Genomic DNA, 23,800 nt, shown 5'->3' on the forward strand with positions numbered 1-23,800 from the left:
TTGTTGACTCAACTCCAACTCATGGCAACCCCATGTATGTCGGAGTAGAACTGTGCTCTATAGGGTTTTCAATGGCTGATTTTTCAGAAGTGGATCACCAGGACATTTTTTCTGAGGAAACTCTGGGTAGACCCGAACCTCCAACTTCTGGGATAGCAGACGAGTGCAGTAACCTTTCGCACCATCAAGGGACTCTCAAAAGTATAAGAAAGCTATGTTATTCCTGACATCCTTCCTACACCAACACTCAATGGCTCTCTGACCTTCTCATGAGGCCCAAGAGTCCTCATGGGGAAAATAGTTGAAAACACCTGCTATTCTACTTTGCATGGTTGCTTTTGGCTCTAGAAAATAGGAAGGGACCACCTCCCCCTGTGTTCAGCTCTACTAGTCCCACTTTTGTAGAATTAGTTCTACTTCCATTTTCAAACGTGGATCATTGCTACTGCTTTCTGCTTCACAACAGCTAATTATATATTCCCTCCAGAGGAACACAGGCCACTGAGCAAGGGGCCAAAACTCAGCTGGACACAATCTAACATTCTGCCTCTCAGCTGTAGCCTGTCCCAACACATAGCTATACATCATGAATCCAATCAGAATGCCTGCAAGATGGCAACAAATCAATAACCCGGATGTGAGCCTTCTTGACAAATCAATATGCCTGTCACTCGTCAAATTTCCTTGGACGCGAGGATGGCGAGACTTCTTCTTGTTTATTTTGAACATGTCATTAGAAAAGACCAATGGCTAGCAAAGGACATCACGTTTGGTAAAGTGGCAGATCAGTGAAAACAAGGGCAATCCTCATTGAGATGACTGACGCGACGGCTGCCAACAATGGACTCAAACGTATCAAAAATCATGAAGATGGTGCAGAACCGGGTAATGTTTCATTCTGTTGTATATAAGGTTGCCATGAGTCAGAGCCAACTGGATGGCAAGTAACAATAACAACAAGCACCAACCATGCCACCAGATGTTCTTATCTCACTGTTTCAGAAATGACTTCAGGCCATTTATAACAATATATAAGACAATCAAGGTTGTTAGTTGCCAGCAAGTAGGTTCCAACTCAAGGACTCCTGGTGACCCCATGTGTGCTCCATAGGGTTTTCAAGGCTGTGGCCTTTCAGAAGCAGATCACCAGACCTGTTTCCCAAAGAGCCTCTGGGTGGTTATGAACTGACAATGATTCAGCTAGTGGTAGAGCACTTAACCATTTATACCACCCAGGGACACCCCACCAGATGTTCTTTTTACCAAGGTGTAGGTAGACAGCATGAAAAACATCCCTATCAGGGAGGTCTTGGGTGCTGGTGTCAGTACTACGTCAGCAGTTCAAATCTACCAGGCTCTCCTTAGAAACTGTATGGGGTAGTTCTACTCTTGTCTATGGGGTTGCTATGAGTTAGAATCGACTCAAAGGCAACAGGTTTTTTGGGTTTTGGTTATCATTAGATTGGCCTGGGCATACCAAACTTTAAAAAGTTAACAAGGAAAAGAAGTATACATGCTTTATATGGGAGGCTAAGTACACTGGCAGCTAAACACACAAAGCTAAACACAGCAAGGAGATCTTGAAATTTCCCTTGGCAATAAAGAAAGGGTTTTAATAATGAACCCAAGCCAGATTTGCAGAAAAAGCAGTCTTTGATCCTTATAAGACCGCAGTTGACCATTTACAGAGTACTTAAATATCCTGAAATATTGGAGTATAACCCGAATACGTCATTACGCGGCCCCTATTCAAAAAGCAGGCTCAGTCACACCAAGTTTAAAGAAAGAACAAATTAGGGACTCAGGGATAACTGAAGATGATTGAGGACGTATATGATCACGCTTCTATCCTGTAAACATTTAAGTAACTTTAGTGTTGATTCACTTGCCAGACTAAATGAGTTATAAAATTTCTGCTTTCTCATAAAAGTCTCCACATACCTAGGAATGGTGACTGATGTTACAATTAAGAGCACACTATTTCCTTCCCTAAGGAATAGCTCTCTTTCTGACATCCTCCTCTTTACTTCATGGATAGGACATGGCCTACTCCTAGAGGAACAGCCCAGGCCGAGAGTATCATGGTTTGGGTAGGAGGTTCACAAAAATTTTGGCATCGGGGTTTACTCTAAGTTGAGTTAAACAGGGAGGGAAGAACAATGGAAGCCCTGGAAAATGAGAAATACTTCTACGGTAAAACAGAAATCTGGCCTTTCAGCTGGTGATTCGTTTCCATTTGTCCCCATGCTCTGACTCATCACTTGAGCGACACCGAACAGGTGCCATCATTGCCAATCATTTTTATTAAGCACGGAATCAAATGAAGACAGTGTTTTAAGGAAAATGGCCATTTGGGTACCATAATGATTTTTCTCCAGTATGATTTTGTTCACTACGTTTACATAAACAAAGCTGACGTTTCCTTCCTTTACCCTCCTTTTTTTTTAACTTCCAGAAAATAAGACATTCTTGTGTAGCTCACACCACTAGTTCAGAAAAGGGTGATTGCAGCTTAAATTCTTCTCCTTATTCAGTATTTAACATTATCAAGACATCTAAACTTTCTGGAAAACAGAATCCATTTACATGATGAATTCAAAATATTAATGCCTTGTTCAGAAGTGTTAGGAAGACTGACGAGTTAATGTTGGTAAATCACGTTGTAATTCCCAGGTCAGAGATGTGAAGTGAACCTGATTGTTATTTGTGTCCAAGGAGGTCCACTGGGCCTAATTAGGATACTATGAGATAAGAGGGGAAACTTTTTTTGTAGTACTTACTTTTACCTAATTTTCTTCTATGCTAAGAGAGTAGATGGCATGCCAATGATTACTGATAAGATCATTCAACACCAGAGGGTAAGCTGAAATAAATCAAAAACCCACTGCCGCCGAGTCGATTCTGACTCATAGCGACCCTATAGGTCTGAGCAGAACTGCCCTATAGAGTTTCCAGGGAGCACCTGGTGGATTCTAACTGCCAGCCTTTTGGTTAGCAGCTGTAGCACTTAGCCACTACACCACCAGGGTTTCCAAGCTGATATAGGTAAGGATAAATCAAGCAGTGGATGGATGGATGGATGGATGGATGGAAGGATGAATGAACAGATGGAAGAATGGACAAACAAATGGCCAGATGGCAACCAAATACATCTACTCCACGTTACATACTAAGGCTGTTTCTTTAGAGCCCAGTCCTTCTTATCCAAATTATCACTGCAAAAACAGATTATCATGTTTTGCATGTCGGGATATAACGGACTTCAATCACTGAAGCACATCTATGAGATTTCTGGTTTGGTACTTTCAATATGGATTTGTCCTATTTTTGAACTAATGCAAATTTTTTGGCTTAATATCTGTAGCTACTTTTCCCCTAGTTGACCAAACTGATAAAATAGAGAATTTCTAATATATAAAACCAAAAACCAAACCCAGTGCCGTCAAGTTGATTCCGACTCATAGCGACCCTAAAGGACAGAGTAGAACTGCCCCAAAGAGTTTCTAAGGAGCGCCTGGCAGATTCGAACTGCCAGCCCTTTGGTTAGCAGCTATAGCACTTAACCACTATGTCACCAGGGTTTCCTCTAATATACAGTACCTAGAAATTCTATGGACTGTAGAAGGTATGTGAAATTAATGAATAAATAAATAGATGAGTAGGTAGGTAAGAGGCATCACTCAAACACAGAACAGCATAGTCAAAAGGAATCTCAAAAGGTTTCTCGTGTCTCTAGGAAGGATTAATCTTTAAACATACCAATTTTGCTGAGAATTCTTATTATACGAGATATGTGAAAGTGTACAGGAGTTTTCCTTACACTTAAGTCTCCAAAGCCAAGTTGCTATTCCATGAATTGGAATCGACTCGTCAGCAACCAATAATAACAACAATAAAACCTAAATATAAGGTAAGCATTTTCCCAAACACACCCCTCAGAAAAGACTGGGTTGCCTTAAGTTTTCAGTGTTTATAAAGCTTATCACATTATTGGTTGTTCTCTTAAATATTTCACTTTGACCAAGAAAGTGCTATTTATGGAAGACATATTACCTTGAAATCACCTCAATCAATGCTAGCTTTGCATGCTTAGAGATGTCAACTAGCAGAAATTTTTTTTTAAGCAAATAAATTTAGTTATTACTCTTGGAAGTATTACTTCACAGATACAAGCATTAGATGTCAATATAAATTTTAAAAAAGCATTTTAAAAATTGGTTTCAAAAGTGACAAAGTGGTTCATTTGTATAGTTCACGAACATATACTTCTTAGAAGAATGGAGGAGTCTGGTGGCACAAGTGGTTTGTGATCACCTGCTAACCTAAAGGTTGGAGGTTCGAATCCACCCAGTGGCTCCATGGAATAAAAGTCACGGCTGCCTGCTTCCGTAAAGATTACAGCCAATGAAACTCTATGGAGCAGTTCTACTCTGTAACACATGGGGTTGCCATGAGTCAGAACTGACTCAATGGCAAAGGATTTGGGGTTTTTTTCGGGTTATGGCTACACTAATGGTCTACAATATATCATGCCTTCTTGTGTCCATGCCCACATGAACTTCAGGCTCAGCTATATGACTTATTATGGCCAGTGAGGTATTAACAAATGTGACACAAACAGAGGTTTAGAAAACACTAGAGTATTGGGGCTTATCACCGCTTTCTTGCAGCTTTGGAATCCAGCTGACACACGAAGCAGCCCAGGCTAGCCTACTGAAAATATTCAACTACCAGATATGTAAGCGAGGTCATGTTAGATCATTCAGCTCCATCCAAGGGGCTGAGCGAGCTCAGACAGAGCCGGGAGAAGAACCACCAGTTGAGTCCTGCCAAACTGCTGACCCAGAGAATTGTGAGCAGATAAAATGAGTGCATTTTAAGGCACTAGGTTTTGGGATCAACTGTTACACAACAGGAAAACCTGGTGGGGTAGTGGTTAAGTGCTACGGATGCTAACCAAGAGGCTGGCAGTTCAAATCCTTCAGGCGCTCCTTGGAAACTCTATCAGGCAGTTCCACTCTGTCCTACAGAGTCGCTATGAGCTGGAATCGACTCGAAGGGAGTGGGTTTTGGTTTTTTTTGGGGGGGGGGGGTTACACAACAATAGCTAACTGATAAAAATAGGAATGAGTACTTGTTACTTGGTATAAAATTTCTGGTGATAGCATCACACTGATTCACAATACCTTGTATCTGAAATGACCTAGATGATAGTGGAGATGACGAGCTTTGAAAAACCATATAAGATAACTCATAAAGTCGTTCAAAAGATGATGAATACAGTGCTTATTCTAGATGAATGCTGTAAGTAAAATTATTTCATAACATGTGGAAATGGAAACTAGGAATATTTCTAAATTAACTGATTTCAAACATGGATGTGAGACTAATTAAGTAGTTTAAGTACAAATCTGATTATTTTATCTAAATCTCTACTCCTTAAACATTTACAGTCAACTTGGTAGAAAACTCATTGAAAAAAATGAAAGATGGCTTGAATTTCAACTTACACAGTACACCCTGGAAACCCTGGTGGCACAGCAGTTCAAATCCACCAGGCACTCCTTGGAAACCCTATGGGGCAGTTCTACTCTGTCCTATAGGGATGCTGAGTTGGAATCAGCTCCACGGCAATGGGTTTGGGTTTTTTGGTATACAATACATCTCAGGTCCAGACCTCTTCTTGAAGCTGTAGATGGTTATTGAGACCTCGCTTACTGGGATGTACCCTGCTTATTGGGACATACCTTGTTTATTGGGAAGGGTTACCTTTACCCAATAACTAAGGGCACAGACATGGTGAAACCCAGGTGAAATTGTTTACTACAGATTAGTAAGTACACACAAGTAAGCCAGTGCATACCTTGCTTACTGGTTAATCCACCCCTGTGAGTAATTAAACATAATTAGGTCCATGCTTAGTTTGCTTACTGTAAACCAGTGCATACCATCCTTACCGGTTAATCTACCCCTGTGTAGACCAGAATATTCAATTGCCTACCAGAAATATCCACTGTAAAGAATGTCCCATGCGCTTCTTAAACTCAACATAACCAAAACCCCATTATTCCCCCACCTTCCCCATCCCTGTGTGTGAGGCCTTCATTTACTTAGTCAGAAACCTGAGAATGTGCCTTGACAGCTCTCTATTCTTCACCCATAACAAAAATCTACAGGTCTTCTATATCTGACATTCAGAGAATATGTCCAACCCACCTACTTCTTCGACTTTATTGCTATCATTCATGTCCGAACCACTATCAGTTCCCATCTGGTCAAATACAGGTCTCCTAACTGCCATTCTCCAATACCCTCTGCTTCTTTAGACTCAATATTTCCCCTCCATCTCCTATCTTTCATTGTCCCTGTCATCAGTATTAATCATTTTAGCTGTCCTACCTATTAACCTCTTGTCCGGACTATAACATCACTCCTCACTCCAGTCTACCAGATACGTGTGTACCCGATTAATCTTCCTAAACTGCAGCGTCAGTCAATTTTACCTTCTTGTTTCAAGTTCTTTTGCTGCTGGTTAATTCTTTGCTTCCTGGTTTAAGTGGAGTCTTTTCATGCTAGACGGCCTAACAGTCCACAATGGGGCTTCAACCTACCTTCCCAACATTTTGCTCTCTTTTCCCTATCACAGGAAAAATTGGCTGCTCCTTGTTCCCTGTACACATTTTTCAGACTCAAAGCCTTTTTGTCCCCCTTGTCCTTGCCACACCTCCCCATCCCTGTTGCAAACTTAGCATCCGATTCCAAAATCACCTTCTCCATGAAGCTTTCTCTTGATCCATCCAATGGAACGTGATTTCTCCTATCTTTTACCTGATAAAGCACGTTGTAATTTTATTATACATCTTATCACATTCTTCAGTCTCTGGGTGGTGCAAATGGTTAAGCAAGCTCTACTACTAACTGAAAGGTTGGTGGTTCAAATCCACCCTAAGGCACCTGTATAATAATACCTGACGTAAGGCCAATTTCCAAAATGTGAAGATAACTTATATCCCCACTTTCCACTTCATCATTCTGACACAAGCCACCTATGTGGCACTTTCTCTATATGACCTTAACTACCCAGAGTTGAGTCTTCACAAATTCGGCAAACACCAGACTCTCAGTTGGTTCTCACTGCTCCCAGTATATTCGATAATTCACTAGAGTGACTCACAGAACTCTTGGAGACTATTATCTATACTTCCAGTTACCCGTTTATGATAACCAGAAAGGATACGAGCAAAAACACACATCCGGCAAGGTATGGGAGAGTTCCTGGCACAGGGCCACCACCGTGCCCAGGGACGTGCCGCACCCTCTCCGGTGCACAGATGTTCTCACCAAACCAACCAGAAAAAACCAAACCCGTTGCTGTCAAGTTGATTCGGACTCAGAGACCCTACAGGACAGAGCAGAACTGCCCCACAGGGTTTCCAAAGAGCAGCTGGTGGATTCAAACTGCCAACCTTTTGGTTAACTGCCGAGCTCTTAATCACCGCACCACCTGGGCTCCTCACCAATCCAGGAGGCCCCAAAATGAGCACTCCAAGGTCTCAGGTCCTCTAGTCATAGGAACCTCAATGACTATGCATAACTTAGGTCTCGATGAATAGTTATGATCCATCCAGTCAATGAATATGCATGACTACATCATGCCCATTTCACTTCTTGAAGTTAGTTCTCCAAGTGTGGGGGCCTGTGTTGCCCCTACTTCCCTGGCTATTTTGGAAAACAAAGGCATCTTGATTGCCCAGGCTATTTTCAGAAACCATAGTCAAAAGACCAAACCAAGTTCTTTGTCCTACAGTGCCTCAGAAGAATGGCCTAGCAATCTACTTCCAGAAAAATCAGCCATTGAAAACCCTATGGAGCACAGTTCTACTCTGACACACATGAGGTTGTCATGAGTCAGAAATCGACTTGGTGGCAAACTGGTTTGTTTGTTTTGTTAAATTACATTCTGTCTCATGCTGTAATTATTTGCATACTTTTTCTAGACCTTTTTCAGATCATAAGACACTTGAGGACACAGGCTGTGGCTCATTCATCTCTCTGACCTCTGCATGACCAAGAACCTTGCTACTCACAGTGTGGTCCATGACCCAGCAGCACTGACATCACCTGGGACCTTGTTAGGTATGTGGAATCTCAGGCCCTACCCCAAACCCACAGAGTCAGAATCTGCACTTTAGCAAGACTCCCAGGAGATTGCTATACACCCTTGGAGCTCACAGTAACCACCTGACTGCCTGACTGAACTGACTAGAAAAGCAAAGTATCAAAAACCAAATATAATTTACATAAGTAATGCAAAGATAATTTTGAGGAAAAATTGCTTTAACTATGTCAACCTTCTGCTTGTTTTCTGAGTGAGGAAAACAAACTTTGCCTTGGCCAACTAAATATCTGAGAAGAGTGTGTATTTGTATATAGCTTGTCTGTTTGTGGGTGGAAGTTAGCAGAGGACCTGCCCACTAGTGCCGGCAGTACAATTCTTCACGTTAATGAATTAGTTGGCTGGGAAAATATTTGCATCCAAGTTCTAGAGCGTTTTCCGTCACCACCCAGTAGATTTAAAATACAGAAGTGCTATAGATGTGAGATTGGACCTAAGCTGATGTAGCAACAGCACTATTTTTCTTGCACTGCAAAAGAAACTTTAGATTTTTTTTTTTTCTACATAGTAGACAAATCATAGCAAGAAAATAGAGTGGGTATAATAGCTACCCAACTACTGGGAAGTAGGTGCTTGAGTTAGTTACAGATGGAAGTGGTAGAAATCGAGAAACTCCTTAAACAGCATCCCACTGGCCACTAGAGGGCTTTAACATGTGACTATAATAATAATTAGTTCCATAATTCAAAGAGAAGATATCTTGTATGGGGATTAATAGAGTGGCTGCTTCAGTCTTCCTCTCCACTTAGAAATGGACAGGAGCTAATAAGTTCAATTACGTGGAATTATACCTCAACTCCTTTGTGTTTTAAACAATGGATATTTAAGCTTGAGTCTTGGTATATGCAGGACTAGAGGCTGACAGGGAGTTGTGATGGTTCAGTGGTAGAACTCTCACCTTCCATGCTGGAGACCTGGGTTCAGGTCCTTGCCAACGCGCCTCATGCACAGTCACCACCTGTCTGTCAGTGGAAGCTTGCGTATTACTATGATACAGCTTTCTACGGAGCTTCCAGACTAAGACAGGCTAGGAAGAAAGGCCTGGTGATCTAATTCTGAAAGTCAGCCAATGAAAACCCTATGAATCACAATGGAACGCTGTTCAACCCGCAACCAATCATGGGGCTGGCACAGGACCAGATAGCATTTTGTTCTGTTGTGCTTGGGGTTACTATGAGTCTAGGGCCGACTGGAAGGACAGCTAACAACAACAACAAGGGGCTGACATACAGCATTTCTTTCAGCTACTCAATTCCCATCATTCAGATGTCCACAACTGTCTACTTTCCTTTCTCTCTCAGAACCATCCTGGCAACAATAAAAGTCTGAAACTGCCACCTTCTTCTCCAGATTGTTTACTAATGTTCTCAGAAGTTGAAATAGAACTTGCCGGGGCTGGCTTGTTTTTCCTTCTTGTAAGTTTTCTGCGCCTTTGACAGGCTGCAGTCTTACTACTTTTCTATCACTCTCTATTAGTGGAAGATATTTGAATTTTCCTTCTCTGACACATTTCGACCCTACAGGTTCCAGTTTTCACAGGTTCTACTGTATATCTGCAACAAAAGTGTCCTTCAGGAAGCAGGAGAAAGAGAAGGGAAGTGGTTAGGGAGGGCTGAAGGAAACAGTATTCAGTTCTGAGGAGAAATTGTGGGGAGATCCTAAATGGTCAGTCCCAGGCCACTTCACTGCCTTAGTGGTTGCCCTAGCAACAAGAGGAGCCTTCCCAGGTGCTCAGCTTCCTTCTGCACGCACAGAAGCTTATAATGGCGAGGCTCTGACCTCGAACACAGCCACCATCATTCTCCTCATCTGGTCCCCCTAATCTCTGCACCATACTCAGGGGTTTAATTACCAGACATAACGCCCTGAGGCAGCCAGGTTTTAGTTGGCAGCAGAACACCTGAGCGCCTCCCTCTCACAGCGATGAGGACAGTATTACCCTCAAAGCCAGCTCCTCAGAAGTTTTGCCACCAAGGCTGACATGAAAGGTTTTTTACCGCATAGTTTTCATACACAGTTTTCTTCCTCAGAAAGCACCATTTGTCTGAGTAGCCATAAATAACTCCTACAGAAGACACAGTTTGCTATAATGTTTTGAAGCTATGGAATTTATTATAATCACAGAACTAGGAAACAGCCAAATGTAAAAAGAGGGACATCTCAAATCACCTCTCAAACACTAAGGAAAGTACACATTTGAAATTAAATGCAAAGTAACCGCTTTGTTTACTATACTCCAAGGACAATGTCAGCATATCAGCTTTTCAAATACTGAGTTTAAAAAAAAAAAATCAGCACGTCCAAGTTCTAAACCTTTAAAAGCCGCTTTCTTTTAAGATTCAAACCACTTTAGGATGCAAGCTTTTTTCTCCTCAATAATATGTCAAAAAGCCAAGAAGAATGGAATAGACTGAGGAAAAGAACTAACTGGCCCTGTGATCTGCTTTCTCAAAGAGTTCTGCCCACAGGTCTTCAGAACACCAACAGCAACAAACAGCAATGCCATCCCTCCTGCCTGGCAAGGTGAGAGCCAGGACCAGAAGAGGCAGCAACAGTAAGATACACTTTAAAACAGTGACAGGGACAGTGGCTTAGACCCTCTCCTGGCTACAACCACCACCAACCCCAAAACGAACAGCAAGCATCACTTTCTAGGAATTTGCTAGTGGCTTTGATCACATGATCGCCTCACACTCAGGTATCTCTTGACAAATGTTACACAGAAGATGTGGTTGAGAGGTACCTGGGACTCCCCACTGAAACAGAAAGCATTTTAAGTAAAATATCTGTTGGTATCTGCTCTTTTAGCGCAAGCCCATTTCAAAAGTTCAGCCAATGGTTATGGAAATGTCCTGGGCATTCCGAATCCCCTGGGCATTCCGAATCCCCCTCAACTCCAACACAGTTAATCTCACGTATGGATCGAGAAGACTTATTACCGATCCAGCAACATGTTTACCTTCATTAAACATCGAACGTCCTTCCCAACGAAATCTAACAGGACAGGGATTACCATTCCTGCTAATGGAAAGTGATCAAAGGACCCATGATTCTCTGTTAAGCTTGCTCTGAAGCCTGTTCCTACTTAGTTTCTGCACAAAGTACATCAAAAGGATATAGATATCACAGGAGATTCGACACGTTTAAAGTCTCTAGTACTAGGAAGAAATAACACCTGAAACTGTAGAAAATGGGGGAGGAAATATTAAAGCCCACTTCTACCTTTTTTTTGCAACACAATACGTAACTATCTATACAGAGTTTAGCCATTCTGTTGAAATATACATTGCCCCTGGAAAAACAGAGGCTTCGAATTGCTTTGCCATTTCAAAGTGATCTTACTCACAAATCAATATAACAAACTGTGGTGATTTTATAGATATTTAAGAGTCCCTGGTGGCATAGTGGTTAAGGGTTCAGCTGCTAACCAAAAGGTTGACAGTTCAAATCCACCAGGGGCTCCTTGGAAACCCTATGGGACAGTTCCACTCTGTCCTATAGGGTCACTATGAGCCATAACCAAATCGACAGCAATGGGTTTGGTGTTGTTTTCTTTTTTGGGGGGTGGTGCAAACAGCCCTTGGCTGCTAACTGAAAGGTTGGCATTGGGTGTCCACCCAGAAGGGCCTCTGAAGAAAGGCACGGTGATCTACTTCTGAAAAATTGGCCATTGAAAACCATATGAAGCACAGCTCTACTCTGACACACGTAGGGTCTCAACGAGTCAGAAATGATTCGATAGCAACTAGTTTGGTTCTTTTTTTTTAAGAGAGACTGAAATGATTAAGAATGCCAAGTGTCTTCAATGCCACATGGGGCACTACATCTTGCTTGGTTTGAAGAAGGGACAAAGCTTTCTCAGAGAGTAGTAGCTCGCACATCAACTAGGGTAGGCAGCAGGGCCTAATGGACAAGGGGCGGTATCAGGTAAGGGCAAGAGCCAGGGGTGGATGACCCAGTCAGCAAGGTAAACACAAAGAGATTAGGAAGTAAGCACAAGTAAACCAGTGCTTACCTTGCTGACTGGATAGTCCGCCACTGTCAGAGACTGTAAATCTGAAGAGGCTTTGATTCTGTAGGAAGATGCTGTTGCTGGGTTGGGAAAGAGATGGATGCCAGCCATACCTAGAAGGAGAATCTCTGATGTGGTAAAAAAAAAAAAAAAAAATGTGAAATTGTTCACTACAGATGATCCAGTAAGCAGGGTACACACCATGCTTACTTTGCCTATAGGATAATGCGCCCTTGGCAAGAGCGGAAGGGGGGAAGAGGCAGTGACTTCAAAGCCCTCCTACTCTGTGATGCTTCCTGTAGTTCTGGCTAGCAGAGAGGAAGAGGAAGGCGGTGCCGGTTTCACTGACCCACACGAAAGGCAGAGAAGAAAGGCAGGATGTTAGAGGTTCTCTTCTCCCCCAGTAGCGTATCTTCAGCTCTAGCCTGTTTTTAGCTGCCGTGAACTTGGCACCAGGCTCATGATGACCCCATACACAATGGAACAAAACAATGCCCGTTCCTGCACCATCTCCACGATTAGCTGGAGATCGAATCATTGCAGCTAATTTTTATAAGTATTTTTTACGAGTAATCACGAGGCCTTTCTTCCTAGCCTGGAAGCTCTGCTGAAACCTACTCAGCATCACATCGAGTGCTGTTGAGCTGATTCTGACTCATGGAGACCCCATATGTCAGCAGAACTGCTGCACAGGGTTTCCTAGGCTGTAATCTTTACGGGAGCAGCTTCTCAGGTTTTTTCTCCTGCGGAGCCGCCGGGTAGGTTTGAACCACTGATCTTTTGGTTAACTATTGTGTCAGCAGGGCACCTTAGCCACACGTAAACCTCCACCGACAGATTGGTGGTGGCTGCACATGAGGTGCACTGGCTGGGAACTGAACCCCAGCCTTCTGCATGGAGGGCCAGAGTTCTACCACTGAACCACCAATGCTCCCAGGTTCAGTCAGCACAAATTCAGGGAAAAGAGACTTGGAGTTGATGGACCTCTGAATCTGGGGATCCCAGACACTCTCCAATTTCTTGGAGATGTAAGAGGTCGTGGGTCTGAACTGTAAATAACCTTACCTTCTCTCATTAGGCCATCTTGGGCCAGTAGAGACTGGCACTATGCAAAGTGACATGACTAGCCCCAGAAAGTAAAATGGGAGTGCCATATAATATATTCCTCCTCCCTCCCATCAAATAGCATTCTTCCTCTCAGATCAAAACTGGCTCCCTCTCGTCTGACCAAAAAGAGAGTGAGAAAGCAGTGTGCGTGGCCTTGTAAATCTAAAAAAAGGAAAAAACTGTCAGCTTGCAGAAATTGTACTGACCAGCAAGACATTACCACTTATTTCCCAGAGCCGCGGGGAGGCTGCATCTGGTAGCAAGGCAAGGGGGCAGAAGAGAAGCAGTTCTCAGGCAGCGCAGTTCTCAGGGAGCAAACACTAAGCCCTCTCTCACCAGGGGCTAGACGCAGCAACCACAGAGTTAATTTCACTTTCTCACCCCCATTTAAGCCATTTTACTTCCACTAGAGGGCCAGGGTGGAGATGAAATTTCAGCCTGACACTTTTGCTGCCGATTTAAGATTTGATCTAAAGCTTGGGGAAGGAAGGGAAGCGCAGGTCAGGATGGGTGAAAAGGCTGGGGTGAAGGGCAACCCTCAATTACTCGGATGGAGCCTACCATGCTCCAAGACCATACCCCAATTCTGGCAGAGAAGCCTCAACTCACAAGAGGGTGCTGTTACGAAAATAATAATTTAAAAAATAACAACATAAAAAACCAAAAGCCAAACAAGTTGTCATCGAGTTGATTCTGACTCATGGCCATCCCATGTGTGTCAGAGTAGAACTGTACTCCATAGGGTTTTCACTGGCTGATTCTTTTGAAAGTAGATTGCCAGGCCTTTCTTCTGAGGAGCCCCTGGTAGACTCTAAGCACCAATTTTTCAGTTAGTAGCTGAGCATGTTAACCATTTGTGTTCTCCAAGGGCTCCAAAAATATGACACCTTTAGAAGCCACCTGGACTCACAAATTCAGTTCTCTCCAACTCCTTCCTTTCCCTTGCTTCTTATGTCCAGTCACCCTGTTTTGATCAACTTTTTCTTTGTAATGTCTCCCACATCTGTCCCTTCTTCACAATGTTCCCACAGTCATTTTCAAAGTGTTATCTCCTGGAGCCTGCAATAGCCTCCTAATTACCTCCCCCGCCCCGTGTCTGGTTTCTCCCCACCACCTAATGGGCTATGAATACAGTTGTAAAGCTAATCTTACTGAAAGACTTCTAATCACATCACCAGCTGGCTGAAAAGTCTCTAGTGACTGCCAACCCTCAGCTCATGACTCTCCCAGCAGGGCCCTGCCCACCTTTAAACAGTGACAGACTGAACCACTTAACCCTCTCCCTCCCTGCCCCAAACCAGCAATGAAAAAGCATCGCTTTCCAGGAATTTGTTAATGGCTGTGATATCATGTCCTCAGCTTTCTCTGGACCAAAAACTATGTCAAGATTCAGGTGAGAGACCCCATTCTTTGGTCTGACCATGGAGTACAGCCCCATCCAGCCTTTCCAGAGTAACCTCCCATTTCCTAAGGGCACTCCAGTCTCCATGCTGATTCACACATGGGCCTCCCAACACCTCTGACATATTCAGCTACTCTGTTTTGCTCCTGACATTTGCCCCCTCGGTTGACCAGGAGCTGGATGTGTGAGGATCCCAGTGTGTGAGGCAGCAGTGAATGTGGGAGACAGCTGGATACAGGAGAGAGGCTGTGCACGACAGTCGCCCACACCTGGGCTGGCATCACGGCAGCACCTGCACAAGCTTACCTCTCCATAATTAAGTTTCCTAACTTGTAAATGGGGATAACGATCTCTACCTCATTCAGGAGGAACAAGCCTAGGAAGGCAGGCTGGGGTTAGGTAACACACAACCTGTAAAGGCAAGCTGAGGGCTCGCTTACAGAGTGAGCGCTGCACAGACAGTGGTGGGGACTGCGTAGACAGAGTGTTGGGAACTGTGTAGACAGGGTGATGGGAAAAGTGTAGACAGGGTGAAGGGGATACTGCAGAGAGAGTGGTGGAGACTGTAGACAGGTTGATGGGGACAGTGTAGACAGAGTGGTAGGGACTATGTAGATAGGGTGGTGGGGACTGTGGAGACAAGAGTGGAAGGGACTGTGTAGACAGGGTGATGGGGACAGTGTAGACAGAGTAGTGGGGACTGTGTAGACAAGGTGATGGGGACAGTGTAGACAGGGTGATAGGGACTGTGTAGACAGAGTGGTGGAGACTGTGTAGACAGAGTGGTGGAGACTGTGTAGACAGGGTGTTGGAGACAGTATAGAAACAGTGATGGGGACAGTGTAGACAGAGTGTTGGGGACAGTGTAGACACGGTGATGCGACAGTGTAGACAGAGTTGTGGAGACTGTAGACAGGGTGATGCGGACGGTGTAGACAGAGTGGTAGGGACTGTGTAGATAGAGTGGAAGGGGTTGTGTAGACAAGACTGGTAGGGACTGTGTAGACAGGGTGATGCGGACAATGTAGACAGAGTGGTGGGGACAACGTAGACAGAGTGGTGGGGACAGTGTAGACAGAATGGTGGGGACTGTGTAGACAGGGTGATGGGGACAGTAGAGACAGACTGGTAGGGACTGTGTGGACAAAAGACTGAAGTCTGAAAGCAGGGCCTTTAGCAGCAGCTCAACCGCCAACTAAATTTGATTTAATTTGTCCACTTCCTTATGATTTTCCATTCACCACAGCTAAATAATGTTAGCTATGTTGTTATTTTTATTAATGTTCTTTTAATTTTAGTAAATATTGTTAAGCCTGATCTAATTTTTGAAGTCTGGCTTTCTAGGCGTGTCATCTGCCTTGCTGCTACAAACAACATCAGCAGTGAGCGACAGGTCGTTCCTATGTTCCCTCTACAAATATTCATTGAGCAACACCTGGGTGCTGGGTGAGAGAAACACAACATGAATGAGAGGACAGAAATGATATGGCCTGTAAAAACACTTAATGCAATGCCTAGGACATGGTAGGTGACACATGGCTCTTCCAGGTCAAAGCTTTGACACATTTAACTGCTGGTGCAGTTCTCCAATTCTCTCTTCCTCCCCCTGTGGTCATGAAAGAGGCCTCCAGGGTGTGGGACAAGAAGATCAAAGCAGCCTGGATCACTGTGTTATGTGCGGAGGACGGCTGTCCTAAAGAGACACCAGATCCACAGTGGACATGTACCACTGAGAAATTAATTTTTGTTTTATTAAACCACTGATACTTCAGGGTTGATAGTTACTGTAGCATAAACCTATCCTATTCTGACTAACACAACTGGTTTCACTTTCTTGAATATCACCATTCAGCAGCTAATCACGTGTAATAACGGTTTACAGAGTTCCTGGGTGATACAAACCATTAGGCACTCGGCTACTTACAGAAAGGTTGGAGGTTCAAGTTCACCCAGAGGTGCCAGAAAGGTTGAAGGTTTGAGTCCACCCAGAAGCACCACGAAAGAAAGGCCTGGCAATCTACTTTGGAAAAATCAGCCACTTAAAACCCTATGGAACACAGTTCTCTTCTAACACACATGATGTTGCCATAAGAGTTGACTTAATGGCACCTGGTTTTTGGTTTTTTTTTTTTTTGGTTTAATAATGCCTTGTGAGAGCATTTGAGCATTTGTATTTACTGCTCTTTATTTGTTTTCATTTCCTTAAGTGTACCTGTGGCGCAGTGGTGAAGTGCTACAGCTGCTAACCAAGAGGTCAGCAGTTCGAATCTGCCAGGTGCTCCTTGGAAACTCTATGGGGCAGTTCTACCCTGTCTTATAGGGTCACTATGAGTCAGAATCGAGTCGACAGCACTGGGGTTTTGTTTTGTTTTTTTTTTGGACCTGTAATCAAGCCTTGCCTCTTCAAATAGACTAGGGGCCTCGTGAATAAGGTGACCTTGTCTTCTACTTTTAGGGCTGTCTCCTCACCTTCCAACTCATATCCTCTTGCAATCCATTCCTTGCCTCCCAACTTAGGAGTGAGGCTTGCACACAGCAGCTGTTTCACTCATAATTAATGATTTAAGATTTTCTCATTGGGAAATAATTCTCAAAATACAATGACAATTACTTACTTTCTCTAACCCATGTCACTTTGCTGCCATGAGTAATCAGGAGCTGAGTGCAATGGCTACAATAAAGCCTTGGGGATTCAACTGTGGATGTGGATGACCCATGGCCTCAGGATTCCACATCAACCACGGCTAATCTCAGGGTGGCTTGGTGATCATTTCTTACTCTTATTTGTGTTGATTCCAATGTCTTTGGGCCTATTTAATGATTTAGGTCTGGGCTTCTGGGATTCTCATTCATTCAATTGTTCATTTCTATAAACACATACTGTCTGAGAGACACCAGAGAATAACAGCTATGGAATCAGACTAGCTGTGAGACCTGGGGCCAGTCACTTGGCCTTTTTATGCCCCCCAATTTCCTTATCTATAAAATGGGAGTTAAACATAATATGTAATTTGTAAGGTTGCTTGAGGATTTTTCAAGTTAATATATGTCAGATGCTTAGATAGCTATTTTAAATGCTAGGATACAGCAGTACATGGCGTGTTGGAAGCACTTAGAATGCTAATGTTATTTACTGATTACCGACTACATGGCAGATATGAGAGAAACAAGGATGAATAAGAGATCATGCAGTCCTTGAGGAGTTTACAATCTATTAAGGCTGATATATATGTAAGCAAATAAGTGAATAAAGTATTACAGAGCCTGGGAGAGACAAAGGGAATATACAGACACATACACACACACACACATACACACACTTGCGCACACATTCATATAGGTACACACATAGACATTCATGCAGGTATGTGCCTACATGCACACAAATCGACACAAATGCACACATGCACACACATATACAATATGCATACACATGAAGATGCACACGTACACAGACTGGGCAAATGGCCAGTTATAGGGCAAGAAGGTCTCTTTGTACGTAAATAAGGGAAGCCAGGAAAGGCTCCACAGAGAGCAGTAGCTGAACTGGGCCTTCAGATATGAATGTGAGCTTTCCAGGCAAGACAGGGCACAAGAACATCCAGGCAATTGAGGAGCTTTAGCGGCATAAAACAACATATATTCATTCAACAAATATTATCAAATGCCTCCCACATGCTTTGAAGAGTCTTAAGTAATAGGATACAGCAGAAAATGAGACTGAAGAGGTTCTTCCTTTCACTGAGCTAAACTTCTAGTAGAGGAGATGAAAAATAAATGAGAAAACAAATATATAAACCGGAGACGATTTTACATAATAACATGAGCCATGAAGAAACCACAATGGGTGAGATGACTAGAGTGTGACCAGGGGTGGTTTGCCTGACTAGGGTGTAAAAAGCAAGAGAAATGAGCAGAGCAGGAGGAAAACAGCCTTCTCCCTTCTTTGTGCCCTGCAGGAGATTTTCCCTAAACCCTCCTGGCCTCTTGCTCCACCCACTTTCTTCCCCAGGGATGAGGGCTGAGTTACCCGGATGAGGGCTGAGTTACCTGGCTGAGGGATATAGCCAGTGTGGGCCGTCCCTCTCCTTGGATAGTGTTAACTCCACTAACCAGATGCCCTTGAGTTGATTCCAACTCATGGATACCGGTATGTGTCAGAGTAGAACTGTGCTCTGTAAGGGTTTCAACAGCTGATTTTTCAGAGTAGATCACCAGGCCTTTTTTCCAAGGCACCTTGAGCTGACAAATCTCCAACCTTTTGGTTAGCAGCTAAACATGCCTGAGCCAGGGACTCCTTACCTCCACTCGTTGTTGCTAGGTGCTGTTGAGTTGGACCCCAACTCATGGCAATACAATTCAGACATTTCTTCCTCTTTACTTTACTCTACTAGGTAAAGTTAATCTATCAAAATGTTGAGTGTAGGGGGTTTCTGGTCTCTTTCTTCTTCTCTCCTCACGGACAGCGGCCTACCCCTATGGCTCTCACACGAAGCTAAAACTTGTAATTTACTTACCTGTTATCAGTCACATAGACGCATTTGTGATTGCCTTATCACTTGCCTTAATTCTGAGTTGGTTCAGAACTTGGGAAAAGAAGAATATTCTTTTAAGATAAAAGTTTTTATAAGATAAAAACCTCTTCCCCACCTCAACAGACCCCACAACTAAATGGAATCATTATCCTAACCTATCCAATCTGTCACTGTGATGAAAATTCCTTCCAATCTCTTACTTAATAAGTCCAAAGACATTGCTGGGGGTTTGACTGAGAAGTCTGGCCCAGTTGATATGATAAAGCAAGATCAATAGAAGACAACGATGTTGGGGGAAGGGGGGTGGGAAAAATCATATCTCAAGGCCTGTATAAAACACTGAGGTACAAAGTCTATGGTTTGTACCCACACAAGAGAAGACGAGGAAATGTGAGGTCTTTAGATAGTCTTGCCTTGTGATCTCATATCTATGCATTTCTTTTAAAAACTACACACAAAAAATAATTTCTTGAATTTATGTCTTCTCTGAAGAACTTAAGCACATTCTGAGTATATTTTACAGACTTGTCTCATAATTACCTTGTGAGGTAGTATGGGAATATAATATTATGGTAAACACGTACTAATGCCACGTCTACTATCTACAGCTCTCTGTACTGGGCATTAGAGAATTTTTTTTAAAAATGAAGAAGATACATGGTTCCTATCCTTGAAGGGCTCATCCTCTACCCGGGAAGACAGCTTAGGTCCCCCAAAGCAATACCAAGAACAAAAACTGAAACCAAAACCATTGCCATCAAGTGGATTCCAACTCATAGTGACCCACAGGACACAGCAGAACTGCCCCATAGGGTTTCTAAGGAGCAGCTGGTGGATTCAAACTGCTGACTTGTTGGTTGGCAGCCGAGCTCTTAACAACTGCGCCACCAGGGCCCCCAAAGCAATATGTATCCAAAAAGGCAATACATAATAGCTGTATAATGTGATGAACATATATTATGTTAATGTCACTGAATTGTACACGTAAAAACCGATGAATTGGCTAATATGCTGTTAAATTTTTTACCACACGCACAAAAAGAAGAGGAAGACCAGATGACATAAAAACAATCTTTGTCTAAATAAGACTAAATGAGCTTTTTAAATAAATACAGAATAAAAATTCTATGTGATTACAAAGCAAAAAAAAAAAAGGGCGGAAACATAAATGGATGACAAATATTTTTTTTTAAATGCTTTAGGAGTTCAGGGAAAATGGCATCTGTTGAAGCCAAGGGTGATTGAGGATGGCTTTACAGCAGATTTTACAGGTGAGAAAACAGAGAAATGTTAAAGCCCAAATGCATGTTGTGAAGAAACTGCAATTAGAAACTCTGCCTCTTGTAGAAGTTTCTAGAAGGTAAGAACTGTGTGTTGTATTTCTTTGTACAGCCCTATTTTGCCTACCATGGCACTCGACACTCGTAGGTGTCTCATAAATATATGTAGCATAGTAAGTGAGTATTCCGTTTCCCTAGATTTCACACTGCTCCGGTTCACTGCCAACATTCCAGCCAGGGGCAGCTGACAGACCACAATGTACAGGAAATGCTCTACCCACTCTGCCTTCTCACAGAGCTGCTTTGCCACCCAGAGGACCTCACTACAAACATCATCTTCTCCCTCTCCAGGTCCCAAGCTCAGTGGGAAAGGGAGGCGAGGATTAATATCAGAGCGATTAACCACTACTAAGGAGACAGCGGTGGTTCTGTGACAGAATTCTAGTCTTCCATGAGGGAGACGGGCTCCATTCCCTCATGCACAGCCACCACCCATCTGCCATTGGAGGCTTTTGAGTTGCTATGATGCTGAACAGGTTTCAGTAGAGCTTCCGGACTAAGAGACTAGGAAGAAAAGCCTGGCAGTCTGTTTCTGAAAATCAGCTAATAAAATCCTATGGCTCACAACGGTCTGATGCCCAACTGATCATGGGGATGGCATAGGACCTGACAGCATTTCGTTCTATTGTGCATGGGGTCGCCATGAGTTGGGGGCTGATTCAAAGGTAGCTAACAGCAACAATTCCTAAGTTGCCATTCTATGCACCGTCACAGGTCCTAGGAGGGGAAGGGCAGGAGAGAGGAAGATGGAAACTAAAAGGGGCCATCAGGGCCATACTCATCCTGCCAAGGATAGACTGGCTGCCACAGTTGGATTTTTTTTTTTTTTTCTGGTGGTACAGACATGTTGCTATGGAACCAATACATGCCATCGCAACTTGGCCACTAGTAAATACAATTGCAGTGCTAGCAAGAGCATTTCCCTAGATTGTCCTTAAAGGGACACCATCGATGGTATGCACCGTTTGTGCCTGGAAACAACAGCAGCAGCATTGTTCCCGGGATCCAGCCCAATTGCACAGTATGAAATTGACCCCAATGACTCATGTTTTACAAGGCATACATGCACATGGTTTGTGGATCTATATGGTACACACCCAAAGCACAGGGACCAGGCCACTGGGCATCTTTTTTAGGAGGAAGCTCAGGGTTTCAATTTGTCTTTAGCTTTCTCCCATTTGGGAAAAGCAAATAGCTTATTATATTTTGGGTAACAATCTGATGCCTCCTGAGTGTCAACATTAAAAAAGTACTTCTGACCCCAGCAGGAAACCGAAGTAGCCACAACTGGTCTACTTGAGTCCCAGATGATTCTTATTTTACCCCTTTACCACTTGTCTCCTCAGACCCTTCTCTATCAGTTCATTCTTTACCAAGAGGGTAGTACAAGTTAGACATGAGAACTGGCATTTCCCCATTTTCCTGAGGCCCTTAATTGTCTCGTACTTTCAGTCATTGGAGTACCTGGATGGTGCAAATGGCTAACACACTGGGCTGCTGACCAAAAGGTCTACCCAGAAGCACCTTAGAAGAAAGGCCTGGCAATCTAGTTCCAAAAAAACCAGCCACTGAAAACCCTATCGAGCATAGCTCTACTGTGACATGAATAGGGTGGCCACCAGTTTGAGATGACTCAATGGCAATTTTTTTTTTTAAAGTCTTAGAATCGCTTGATTCTGCAGAGACTTTAGTTTCCCAGGCCAGCAGCAGATCTCAAAGTCCCACATTACACTATGAAATGCTCTGGGGATAAACCTTTTGGGCTTCTCTTGGGTAAGATGGGAAATGGAAACTCTTATGTTCAAGTTCGTAATGAATGCACATTCATGCAAACCACACGTGGGTATACGGAGAGATCAGTATTAGGGTAACAGCAGGCGATCCTCAGTGATTCAGCAATTCATGTTCTAAATTCCACCCCATACCCTGGCAGAAAGCAGGAGACAGATTAAGCTCTATCATAATTACTCCAGTTGGGAAAAGAGGAGTCCCCAGATGCTAAGATAAAGTGATTCAGTTGACAAGCGGGATAAGACAATGGCCATAGATTCTTAATACCACACTTAAACCAATCACTAGATGAGATGAAATGTTTTGGAAATAAATGCACTTAGCTCACTGACCTAAAAGACCCTGACCCAGAGCCCGATGTAGCACAGGGGTCTTCAAGAGAACCACAGTCAAGTCAACCTTCCCAGATTGTAGTAGGAAATCACATTCTTATACTTTTTTCCATCATATCCCACGATTGTGCTATTCTATAAAAGACAGCGTAATTTTCTTTTGTAATGAAAAAATGTTTCTCTAAAAGTCTCAGTGAGTCCAGGTTTATAATGACTCACGAGAGACCTGTGAACCCTCTGCAGGTGTGGACAGCCTTGAGCGGGGGTAGGTAGGTCTGCAGCTGGCCATTTCCCGCCTGCAGGTGCACCTTGGCTTCCTGCTGCAAAACAGATGTCGTACCAAGTCTCAGCACGGGATGTGGCCTTGCAAATGGAAAGCATGCAAGGGAAATTTGCTCTCTCAGACGATGTCAATAATAGAAGTGTTCCACCCACTCCACCAGCCGCTCTTGTTGTTGTTGGGTGCCATCAAGTGAATTCCGACTCATAGCAACCCCATATGACAGAGTAGAACTGCCCCATAGGGTTTTCTAGGCTGTAATCTTTAAGGAAACAGATTGCCAGGTCTTTCTCCTGTGGAGCTGCTGGGTAGGTTCAAACAGCCAACCTTTTGGTTAGCAGGCAAACACTTAACTGTTGCACCACCAGGGCTCCTTGGAGTAGCAGTCAAGTAAGATTATTAGAAGGTTCAGCAGCTAATCACATCATTCCTGACACCTGCCTTAGAAAGGAGCAATCATTGGCTTACACCGCCATCTGTCAGTCTGTCATACTGTGGTGGCAGGAGTGTCGCTGTGATGCTGGAAGTTACATCACTGGCATTTCAAATATCAGCAGGGTCACCCATAGTGGACAGGTTTCAGCAGAGCTTCCAGACTAACAAACACTAGGAGGAAAGGCCTGGAGATCTACTTCCAAACATTAGCCAATGAAGACCCTATGGATCACAACAAAATATCATACAATATAGTGCTGGAGGATGAGTCCTTTAGCTTGGAAGGCACTCAGAATACACAGTGGCCACAATGGACTTGAGCATATCACTGATCACGAAGCTGGTGCAGGCCCAGGTTGTACACAGGGTCACCATGAATCAGATCAGCTA

At 43.5% G+C, this 23,800-nt stretch overlaps 1 protein-coding gene across 4 annotated transcripts in view; it reads right to left on the minus strand.

The window, feature by feature from the left end:
• Positions 1–23,800, minus strand: part of ATXN1 (ataxin 1) — a 465,693-nt gene that overhangs the window by 215,127 nt on the left and 226,766 nt on the right. The gene's annotated exons all lie outside the window — the stretch shown is intronic.

This window comes from Loxodonta africana, chromosome 1, assembly GCF_030014295.1.
Source record: "Loxodonta africana isolate mLoxAfr1 chromosome 1, mLoxAfr1.hap2, whole genome shotgun sequence".
NCBI lineage: Eukaryota > Metazoa > Chordata > Mammalia > Proboscidea > Elephantidae > Loxodonta > Loxodonta africana.